At 44.8% G+C, this 12,246-nt stretch overlaps 1 protein-coding gene across 3 annotated transcripts in view; it reads left to right on the top strand.

Moving 5' to 3' along the window:
* Nucleotides 1-12,246, top strand: part of MAGI2 (membrane associated guanylate kinase, WW and PDZ domain containing 2) — a 977,993-nt gene that overhangs the window by 730,691 nt on the left and 235,056 nt on the right. The window lies entirely within an intron of this gene.

The raw sequence follows: 12,246 nt of genomic DNA, 5'->3' as shown, positions 1-12,246 counted from the left end.
CTCTTTGTGGCAAAGGGCTTCCTAATGGGAGCACAGTTATATCACTGGTGTCCCCCTCTTCATCGAGATCAAGGCTTAAGGCCAGCATTCAGGTTTGGGACTCCTCCCTGACCCAAGATAGATTTCACAGCAAAATGTATCCTTTTAAACCTCTTATGTAGTCTTGCTCTTTGTCCACTCAAATCCTGTACAATGATGTTTCTGTAGGATAGCTCACTGCGTTATGTGAGGTTCCTGTAGGTCACCTGCCTACCTATCCAAGTCACATAATAGTCCTGTCTGTTAGCTACTACGTTATATTGGCCTTGAGAAAGCATAACCTCTCAGCCTTAGTTTCCCACATTTGAAAATGTCCATTGTAGTGACCTTCCTTACAAGTGTGCTGTGAAGGGAAACACAATGGCAGCTATAAACACTGCAGATTAGAAGTCCTACATGAAAGAAAATCAGAAGTGCCTGAAATCAAATAAAATGCTCTTTATTACAGTCCTTTAGACCTGTTCAAGTTAAAATACACAGACAAGTATACAAATATCAGGGCATAGGCTACAATTTCAACTTAACTATGGAAGTTGTGGAATTCCCTGCCTTTGGAGGTCAGGTAGGCACCAACATTATGTTCCTTCCAGCACCTCCTGAAAACCTTGTTATTTCAAGAGGTCTTCCTTGTGTGACCAGCCACAGTTTATTAAATTCGATCTTATTGGAATTTGTCCTTTTAAAAATGTTTTAACTTTTAACCTGGTGTTTTATTCTTTTATCTTTGCTTGTTCACTGCTCCAAAATCTTCTGATGTGGAGCAGTATATAAACATGTAAATAAATAAATAAATGGAGGGAGGGAGGGAGCAATCCTACCAGGATAGGCAGCTGCCTCCAAACTCAGAGGCGACTACCTATCCAATGCAAGGCAGGAGAAGAGCGGAGGGGATCGTCCCCTCCGCGCTTCAGCCGCCCTGTGTTTGCAGCTAGACAGCTGATTTCGGCTGTCTAGCCGCGGGAAGGTAGAGCAGGGAAAGCAGCTGCCAGACAACACGGTGGATGTGTTGTACCAGAATTTCCACCTTCACCGCACCAGAACGCCCCCCAGAACACCCTGTTTCCACCGCTTCGCGCTCCTCTTCTGAGCATGGAGCATGGGGCCTTTCCGAGCTGCCTGCGAGGCAGTGCGGAAGGGGGGAAGGTCGGTTCTCAGGGAACTGACTTTGGAGCCCGGGCTCCAAGGTCGGTTCTCAGGGAACTGACTTTGGAGCCCGGGCTCCAAGGTCGGTTCTCAGGGAACTGACTTTGGAGCCCGGGCTCCAAGGTCGGTTCTCAGGGAACTGACTTTGGAGCCCGGGCTCCAAGGTCGGTTCTCAGGGAACTGACTTTGGAGCCCGGGCTCCAAGGTCAGTTCTCAGGGAACTGACTTTGGAGCCCGGGCTCCAAGGTCGGTTCTCAGGGAACTGACTTTGGAGCCCGGGCTCCAAGGTCGGTTCTCAGGGAACTGACTTTGGAGCCCGGGCTCCAAGGTCAGTTCTCAGGGAACTGACTTTGGAGCCCGGGCTCCAAGGTCGGTTCTCAGGGAACTGACTTTGGAGCCCGGGCTCCAAAGTCAGTTCCCGGAAACCGACGTATCCTATGGCCGTCTAGCCACTGACTAGCGGCCATAGGATTGCTCCTGAATACAGTCAAACAACTTGGCTCTTGTTCTCATGGCGATTAGAAAGAAATTAGCTACCTGTCCAGTGACGTGGGATCTTATCCGAGAGACAGTTGATAACCAATCTTTCATGTAGGTTCCCTGGGATGTTGGTCAGAAGAGGATACATTATGTGACATCTCAAATCAGAATAAAAATTACAATATAAAAGTACATGTGTCAAAGTTTCATGGACTCCTGCTTTGCATGGATACAATCTGTTCTGAAGTGGAATTTTCAGAATCTGCCCTGGAGCACTACCATTGGTAGAACATTTAGTCATGCGAGTATAAATGCTGTACGAGCTTGTATATTCCTAAGAAATGTTGGATAAGAAGGTGAGGTACCATGACAGGGCAGAATCCCATGGGCCATTGGAGAACAAATTCTGTTAGCAAGACAGCACAGATCCTGTCTTTCAATATCATATACTCTCTGGATCAGAAGTTTGGAGACTTGTTGTTGCTCAAGCATTAGAAAGGATTCAAACGAAATACCAATTGAGCTAATTTTATGTAAAATTATTTGGGACCATTTACTAGAATGTGAGTCTGCTAGCATAAAAGATACAAAACTAGGTGCCTGAAATCAGTGAGGCTGGTGGCTCAGATGTCAGTGGGGTGGCGAATCTGTTCCGGGTTTCAGTCAGAACCCTAAAGGAGCTATCCAAGGTTGGAGAGCTCCTTTAGAGTTCTGACTGAAACCTGGTGTGGATTCACCACCCCACTGACATCGGAGCCACCAGCCTCCACAGCCTAAAATACTGAATATTGAAGCTACCACAAGCTTATTTTATGGATTATTTTGCACTTTGTACTAGCTTAACTGTATTTTTAACCTATTCATATATGCCTTTCATGCCTTATCTAGTCAAGAAAAGCAAAACCATAAATGGACATGAAAATAAAAGTCAAAAGGCATCTTTAGTTCCAGGAAGCAATGTTCAAAGGGCCTAGAATGTTCCTGTAGTATAGTGAATTCCAAAAAAAAACCTGACTAAAATACCCTGTGCTTTAATTAACTTTAACATTGCTACTTGGAAAAATGAGAGCCCTGCTAGGTAAATCATTACCTACTCTCCTCATGAGATCAGATCCTTTTATCCTCATTCTTCTCCATCAGCATATCAGACTTGTTAAAAGCAGTTTTGTTTCCATTAGCTGCTTCCAATTTTGCTGTCAAATTTATTTTGTCGTAAAAGCTTATCCACTGCTTAATTGTTTCTGACACTGGGGCTAACTACATGCAAAGAGCTGCTATGCTGATTTTATTTTATTTTTTATGAACAGATACTTCGGGAAGGGGAAATTCAGGGCTTTTCTACATGGAGCTTTTAACCTGCCACTTTATTGAGGCTTCTGCTTCCAGGTTCTTTGAGGGATCCTTTACACATGTTTTTTAATGGGGTTTTTATTTCTCTGCCTTTCTGTATGTGCCGTTACACAACCACTAGGTGGCAATGTGGAATAGTGCAATTGCGCAAATACACTAGGGTTTCATGCCACCATTCATGGATATGCCAGACTTTCTTCGTTAGAAAAAAACCTGTGAAATGGTTGCAAAGCATGGGACAGGCCCTGGAGGATTGCAACATCATGTAAAGCATCCACAAACTATCGTGAGTGAGGAATCATGGCCTCAGGATAAATAGAAAAGCTCTTACGGTGGAAAATGGGAAGGCAGAAAGAGGGTGCTTAAATCTTTCCTACCTGCTATTTCTTCTCTCCAAATAATTTAAGCAGATACACTTTTGTAACATAGAAAAGCTGCCTTATATGGAGTCAGACCCACTGCTCTTTCTAGCTTAGTATTGTCTACATGACTTTCCAGGATTTCAGATAAGAGACTTTCCCAGCCCTACCTGGAGATGCCAGGGATTGAACCCAGGACCTGTTCCATGCAGAGCAGGTGACTGGAGAAAGGGTTAAACACCCCGACCTTCTCCGCCTCTTTACCCTAAATTCTCCTGACCTAGGTGGGCAAGGGTCATTTTAAAAACCAGGATCAGAACTCAGTTACTCATTTGTTGTTGTTCAGTCGTTCAGTCGTGTCCGACTCTTCGTGACCCCATGGACCATAGCACGCCAGGCCTTCCTGTCCTGCGCTCTCTCCTGGAGTGTGCTCAAGTTCATATTCATTGCATCGGTGATGCTATCTAGCCATCTCATCCTCTGCTGTATGTAATTTGTAGCGAGCCCCTTACAGGCCTATCCAACAACTCTTTCATTGCACAGCTTCTGCCAGAAAACATTATTCCTGTGTCCCATCCCCTCCAGGATGTGCGGAAGAGAACCTGGGATCACTCAGAGCTGAACCAAACATTTCCTCGTGCACATTTTCAGCATGAGAAAAAGGAGCTTAGAGGAAGAATTCCTATTCAGGAAGCATCACCCTTGTTCTGAATTAACGTCATTTTCCCCTGGTGACGTAATCACATCACCAAATCTTTTGGACTATGAGATCGCTATTGATAAGAAGAAAATGGCTGATTTGCAGTGGGGGGAATGGTACTGACGTTTCTGCCCACTGGAGTTGCAAAGAGGCTCACAATGGAGCACTGTTGATGGGGCCTAGGGAAGGGCAGGGCAGGAAGGCTTCCAAAATGTATTTTGGGGAGCATGCTCCCTGCCCCCCAGAATCTGTGTTAGGGAGTGCCTTCTATCTGTATTATCCCGTGTGGAAAAAAATGCCCAAAGGGGAGGTGGTGCTTTTGAGGGGATGATGAAAAGTTTAAAAACACCCATCCGTTTCACCTCGGCCCTTTAGAAGATGCTAGCATGTGTTGAACTCTATTCTGGCAGATCAGGTTTTAGCGCAGCAGAGCAATACTTGACTGTATGCCATGCTAAAAGAACGCTGCATGTAGAGATCATCACCATTGTCACACAATGACTGCAGTTACACAATCCAGTCAGCATATTTCCTTTCCTTTCATATATTACATTTCTCTATGGCCCAAGAGCCAAAGCTCTCTGTGTGGTTCACAAAGATTAAATCCCTGAAAATCAACACAATAACATAATGTAAAATCATTTACATACAAGGATAGAAAATTAGTTTAAACAATCATCAGTAAAAATTCCAGGATCCATTAAAAACCTTATCATATGTTATCAAATGCCACGGTATAGAGGGAAGTCTTATAACAGCGTTGGCACCAGGGAGACTTCACTGGGGAGAGTGTTCCATAATTGGGGGTCCACCACCAAGAAGGCCCTCTCCCTTGTTGCCATCCTCTGAACCTCCCTCAGAGGAGCCACTTGGATGAGGGCCTCAGATGATGATTGTAGTATATGGGTAGGTTCATACCAGGAGAGGTATATGCTTCTGGGGCTGGAATTTCATGCTCAGACCTAATCAACTTCCTGGTCTAAGGGCCAAACTACACTTGGCATTTGTGGCGGTTTGGGCATGGTGGGCCCCTGCCCCTACTCCACACTGTGGCTGGAAGTAAGTACAGCTGGGGTGGGTGTGGTTTGTGGTGACTGGTGCCCAGAGGTCCCCCAGCCCAGATGGAGTAAGCAGCAGCAACAGGAACAGCAGAAGGAACTACAACAGTGGCCACTGTAATGGAGAATAGACAGAGCAGTGAGGAAGAGGAGGGTCCAGGAGACTTTGTCAAGGGGTTTTTGAGGTAACTGCCTACTGCTTATGTTCACCAAGAGAAGAGGAATTCTGGATCCAGGGGTCTAGTGGTGAGCCAACTTTGGAAAGGGAAAAAAGAGCAATGTCAGTATTCCTTATAAATGGGGAGAAAGAGGGATCAGCTGAAGAGGGCAGGCACTTGGTTGAGGTATTAGAGTTAGCTAAAAGTGCTACAAGAAAGTCCTGATGAGACGTTGGGCTTCTTAACCCTGCCAGAAAGGTAAGGAAGACACACACACCCTCTCTCTCTGACCTGGTTTGCACATAAGAAGAAGCCACCATGGGTGAATTTCCCTGTGGCGTTTGTTATAGTGACAACTGCCATTTTGAGTATTCAGGGTGCATTGGGAGTGTGCCATAGCTTCTCGTTACATATGAACCCAGTAAGGGTGGTTTGTTGGGGTGGTTGACAAGCCACCCAGAACCCATAGGCTGTTTTAGGGTTGTGGGTGGCTTGTCAAGCACCCCAACAAACCACCCCCATCGGGTTTGCACATAATGAGAAGCTACAGCACGCTCCCACCATGCCCCTACTGTGCCTCAAATATTCAAAATGGCGGCTGCTACCCCAACAAAATTCCCTGCGGGGAAATTCACCCATGGTGGCTTCTCATTATATGCAAACTGGGCACCTTAAGATTAAAAGCTTCCATCACACATACCCACCCAGGAGGTAACCTGACAACATTAAACAGGTAACCTTTGTTAAACGTGTCTTTTAATCTAATGTGCAGGGAAGGGGGTATTAAACATGGAGATTGCATCTGTTGGCAGGGATTGATAAGTAATATCAGAGCAGGCACAGAGGGAGAATTTAACCCTGTCCCTTGACTGCTGCTGTCCTGAGGAAAAGCCCTCCTTTGAAGTTGCTATTTGCATTGGCAGGAGATTCCCCACTGGCAATATCCCGGGGCTGAGGGTGGTAGGGGACACATGGAAGATCTGTGTGAAGATACTGTCAGATAGAGGAGTCTGAAGCATTGCAAAGAGCTAGCGTATCACAACTCTTGTTTTAGCCTTGCAGCCACCCAAACTACTGTGCTAACTAGAGAAACTTTCAGAGAACAAAAGGGAGCGTCTGCCCACCGAGGCTTCCCCCGCACACATTCACACACGCACGCACACTCCCCCTGGCTGTTTTAGGAGCCCAGTTTTTAGGAGGAAGCCCCGTTCCCTAGTTCTAGAAAGAAGCCCTCTCCTAGTCCTCTTCTAATGCCAGCACTGAATGATTACCTCAGTCCACAGGTTCTTACACCTATAACAGCGGTGCAATAGAATAGTAAAGTTGGCAAGCAAATGGTCAAGCACATAGGTTTAGTCCAAGGAGGTTTAGGCTAAGGCAGGAGTGGTCAAAATCCAGGCAGAGGTCAGAACACGGGCAGGCAGACATGCAATGAGGATCAGGCAGCAGCAGGGGTAGTCAAGGTAACAAGCAAGAGGTCAAACACAGTAAAGCAGTCAGGTACCTTACGCAGGCCAGAAGCAGGGTCGTTGAGCAGCCCAAAAGGTCAGGAAACAGAGCATCAGTCACAGGGCACAATTCAGGACGCACAGGCTGGGTTTCCAGTGGAGGCTTTTAAGCCCATAGCCCAGCTGCAGTAATCGGAGCTCCCTTTCCAGAGCCCAACTCCTGAAGCAACGACACTCCCGGGGATCAGGGGTGGGTCAGCCTCTGCCTCGGGGCAGAGTCCTTTTGCCCTGGCAGGGATGGCCCTGCAACCACCTCTCTTGAGGGCTCAAGCTCCTGTGGTCGGGGTACCCTGGGCTTCTGGGGCCTGTAGCTCCTCCTCTGAGGAGGACTCCTCCAGTCAGGGCATGACACATGAGGATGTGTGCAAGGGTTTTGTGTATTCACCTGCCCAATATTCACACTGGCTCCTGGTGGGTTAGAGCAGGGGTGGGCAGAAAGTAAATCTGCAGGTGCTTTGGATTTCAACTCCCAGAGGCCCCTGCCAGCACAGCCAGTGGTCAAGAATGCTGGGAGTTGAAGTCCCAAAAAATCTGGCGATCTACTTTCTGCTGCCCTCGGCCCTCCCAGGGACGGGAGGCTGGTTAGAGGGCTCAGGAGGTAAAGTTTACAAGCGGGAGCAACTGAGTTCAAAGGGTCTGAGAAACTTTGGACCTGGAAAGATTTGTCTTCCTGAGAGTTAACATCTATGCTTATACATCATTCCCCTGCATTTTTTTAATGTTGAGAAAAGTACTGCTACATATTACAGCATTTATAATTTTTTTAATAAAAGGAGTAAGGGAGTTCTAATCAAGATCTGTAATAATATGGCAAACCCCCAATGGTATTAAAAGTGCAGCAGTACCATGTTCATAAAGAGTTTTATAGTCAGCATAAAGATCTGTGTTTTAATCTGCTGTCTAAGCTCAATAGGTTTGAAGTGAAAATTGCTTCCCATTTTTCATTATAAAAAGTGACAGTGTTACACATTCTTTTATTACTGGTGTTTAACAGATGACTTCGTTTTTAAGGAGACAATATCCCATTATAATATAGTGTCTTAATTATGTCATAAAAATGGATAAATCATAAAAAGTTCAATTGCAAACCTTTGCATGGCAAATTTAGTCACTGGGGAAAATATGCTCTCCTCTCCTTCTGAAAACACCTTTCTCTTTCCATGGGCCAGTTCACACAACTCCCTGAATGTGTGGCCATCACTGTTTGCAGTCTTCCTGCAGTGATTTTCAGCCATGTCAGTCCACAGTGAGGCAGTGAAGGACATGAGATTGCCATGCCCTGTCAGCAGTCTGGTTTGGGTTTTGGTACACCATTACACACCTCGATGTTTACGCTTTGGCACCAGTGTGCCGAAAGCTGATCTGGGCAGAATTCAGTAGCTGGGTTATCCTGGAGACCAGAACGTTGGAGATCAGTGCAGGCTCATTGGAACCCATACCTGCCATGAGCTGACAGGTTCATGTAAAGCAGCCCCCAAATGGCCCCTCTTCCTCTACATGACAACAGCTGCAAGGTTATTGTATGCACAAAAGTGGAAGAATGAAACAATACCAACTGTGAGCAAGTGGATCATGAAAATGATGGAGCTGGCAGAGATGGCAAAACTTACTATTATAATTAAAGAAGGGTCAACAACTAAATTTATGTTAGATTGGAGACCTTTTATAGAATTTGTACAAGAAACAGAGAAAAATGGTATCTATGGATATGGATTCTGAACTTTGAGATGGTTGATTCTCTTTTTTCTGTTGTTGTTAAAATTAGGAGAAAGGAGATAATGTCTGTGAACTCAATGTATGATATACAACTAAGACAAGAACTAGAGAATAATAATAATAAGCATTTGTTGTGTAAGGGGAGCCAAAGGTAGATATCTTACAATCTTAAGAGATATTTTAGTGTATGTGTATTGTGTGTTTATGTTGTTGTGTTGTGTTTTTCTTTTTTTAAATAAAAAAAATAAAAAGCAGCCCCCAAACATAAGCTGGACACAAGCAGCTGCCTTATGTCAAGCCATTGGTCCATCTAGCCCCAGTATTGACTACTCTGGCAGAGTCAAAGACTTCCCTGTGTGATCTTCCACCTGATCCTGAATGCAGATGCTGAGTATTGAGCTGGTGACATTTGCATGCAAAACCATGTTTTTAACCATTGAGCTAGGGTCCCTCCACTGGAACAGTTCTCTGATTCGTTCCTGAAAGGAAAGCATGAGGAATATTCATAAGGATAATAATATATGAAAATATCACTTTAAAAATGTTAGGATCTGCAGATCCACCGGTGTAGGATCTGTCCATTGATGAAAACTTTGACATGCCAGACACTACATGTTCATTTTAAAGAAAACACTTTTCTAGCTTTCATGGCTGCAAATATTAGCTTAGAAATACCACCTGGAAGTATTTAGTGAAGGCTCATAAACCAGACAGACCCTATGCACAACTGTCATTGTTTGTACAAATGAGACCTCAGTCTTCTGCATGGCTTCTTATGCTTCTCCTTGGCTCCTCATCTTTGTCTTCCTGCTACCTGCCTCCACTCTACATGCCTTTCTCATCCTTCGTTAATCATGGAGTTGGAATATTTTAAAGTTGTCCAGCCCAGCCCCTGTATCAAAAGGGTAGCCCCCATCATGATCAACCTACGAGATTCAGGCCACAGTGTGCTATAAATAGAGAGCATGTACACTGCAGAAAGGTGCCTTTGAGCAAATTGCTGCAAAGCATCCCACTAAGGTAGCCCAGCAGCATAATGTGCCAGAAGGAAAACAGAGAATCTGCCGAACACGTTTGATTACAGCAGCAGCAGCAGTGTGAATCCACCACTCACATGCCGTGAGTGCGCAAAATCTGTCCCAAAAGAATAAGCTCTGTACTGTAAGGACTAATTGGAGCTCCCAAATATTATTTATCCTGACTCCAGTTATAATAGTCCCAAATGTTCCAGAGGGATCAAGACAGGATCAACCCCAAGCAACAAATGAATTAACAGGGTTAAATTATGTTCTAAAACCAGAGTCAATAGAGATCCCTCAGAAAGATGAGATAGGTAACCAGTACCTCAGGCAGGGGATTAGGGTCAAGGGTTCAGAGCCAAACTACACATTGCACTAATCGTGTCATGTGTAGCTGAAGCGTGTCTTTTTCTTTACTCTAGTGCAAGCATGAATGGCCCCAATTCAGATCAGTAGCACCGCATTCTGGGAGGGAGGGCTAAACCTTCCCCCTCACCATTTTTTCTTGAAATTTCCCTCCCCCTGGGGGCAGTTTTAAAAAAGAAAGACGTCTCCATTGGTGTCAACGGGGCTTTTTTCTTTTTTCTACCCCACCTCCCCCAGGGCAGTGATTTTGAGGAAAAGACATGGGGAGAGTTTAATCCTTCCCTCCCAGAGCATGGTGGCCCTCATATGAATCAAGACCGAGTGCACTTACACTAAAGCAGGGGTCCCTAACTTCTTTGGGTCAGTGGGCAAAACACTTATTTCCCAGAAGGCAAACTGGTGAGGCTAAAAGAAAGTAACTAAGTACAAGACACAGGTTAAGTCTGAGCTCCAAAACAGAAAACCACTATTTTGAACCCAAATAAAAATGGCACTGGAGGGCAGAACTTTGCTTTGCAGCATGCCAGCGTCCCAGATGATGATGATGAATATGATGTCTTAAATAAAATAATAATCAGGAACGACAGGAAGCCTGGTGGGCTCCAAGAGACATTAGTGCCCACAGGCACTACTATGTTGGAGACCCCAGCACTAAAGAAAAAGACAAGTCTCAGCTACACACTACATGGTTAGCACAATTTCACTCTCAAGAGTAGACAACAGCTGGACAAACATGATCTAGGCCAGGAATTCGTGATGGAAAAAACTGGGACCAGGAACTCTGTGCAGGTAAATGGCAGTTATGAACTGGGCCTCAGAAATTGTGGTAGACAAGCCTAGGACCAAGTTAGAACCAGAGGTGTAAACCTAAGGCACAACACCTTGAAAGTAGCCATGGATAACTCTCCTTTGAAATTTGATAACATCATCATTGCAGGGCCATGAGAAGGGTAATATCACATTGTTAAAATTATGAAGTAGATCATCAGACATAAGGCTTGCATAGAGGCAGAGTCACAGGCCTTGAGTCCTGGTACTTATTTGACTGCCAGTATTCCATAAGAAGAAAAATAAGGATGGTTCTGACCATTATTGCATGGTGTCTTCCTCTCATCACAATGTAACCACAGCCATGCTTTGCATTTCTAGGATTGGGGGAAAGGCCAAAGGACCCAGATTCCAGACTCTCTTTTTAAAAACTTTTAAAAATAAATGTGCCACTGCTGATATGGAAATATTGGACCGTTTCCAGGCAAGCCGAGATCAGCAGATAACCTTGAGGGTGCTTGATGAAGAGTGATTTCCAGTTTGGCTTCAGCACTCAGTGGAATCAGCAAAAAGGAAAATGTAATGGCTGTTCTGTTTGCTGTACTCTACCTTTGTACAATGTCATGGCCTCCTGGCCCTCACATACTTTCAGATTTGTGTGGGCTCTCTATTTTGTTTCATAGATTTACTGTCTTGGCTGTTAATGAACTGTCACTCTTCCTATGGCTTAGGAGACAACCCAGACAAAATTATGCAGATCTAAGTGAATTGAACACAATGGAATGTAAGGACACAAGTAAACCTTAAGGCTGCAATCCTAAAGACACTTTCTGGAGACTGGGGCCAGATCTACACTTTGTGTCATGTCATTACAATTCTGTTGTGGGAACGCCACATCTCTCTTGTGCATTTATACCTCGTAGGACACACAATGACATTTGTTGCAGTATTTTGGATAATGTGGAATAAAGAGTGGGAACGAATACTATGATAGTGGTATATAGAATATCAGAGCTTTCTAATGACCCCCACTTGTTGTGCCTGCCATAAATCAGCCATACCAGGGAATGATGAATAGCTCTAGGATGAGCTCCTTCAAATTCTGGAGGCTTAAGGTCCCTGTCTCCACATAAAAGACCTAACAAAGGGGTTCAATCCCAGCAGGTCGATAGACACCCTCCTCTTGAGCTAGTTGTGAATCAAGACGCCATTGTGAAATTCCAAGCCTCTCATCTCCGTCTCTTCTACAGGTCTTGGCAAATACATAGGTATATAGAACGTGTAACGTGCCCCAACAGTTCTCAGTGCACTTCAATACCACTATAAAGCCATAGTGCAGATCTAGCCTAAGTCCTTCTGAGTGCAAAGGCACTTCTTATTAAGTAAACATGTTTAAGATTACACAGTAAATCCCATTGATTTCAACAGCACCTACCTTTTGAGATTGTGCCCTTAGACCTTGAACAGATGCTTTGCTTGGCCTGTGTTCTAGTTTTCCCTCTAGGTACCTATCAGAACCTAACCCCTCTCTCATTGAATCACAGCCTTACAAGTGTATGCTTAAAGATGTGATAATAAGGCG

Source organism: Heloderma suspectum, chromosome 7, assembly GCF_057233095.1.
Source record: "Heloderma suspectum isolate Gila_16-S chromosome 7, 16-S_ref, whole genome shotgun sequence".
NCBI classification, from domain to species: domain Eukaryota; kingdom Metazoa; phylum Chordata; class Lepidosauria; order Squamata; family Helodermatidae; genus Heloderma; species Heloderma suspectum.
The sequence above is the reverse complement of the archived record's forward strand: the minus strand, read 5'-3'. Positions and strand labels throughout refer to the sequence as shown.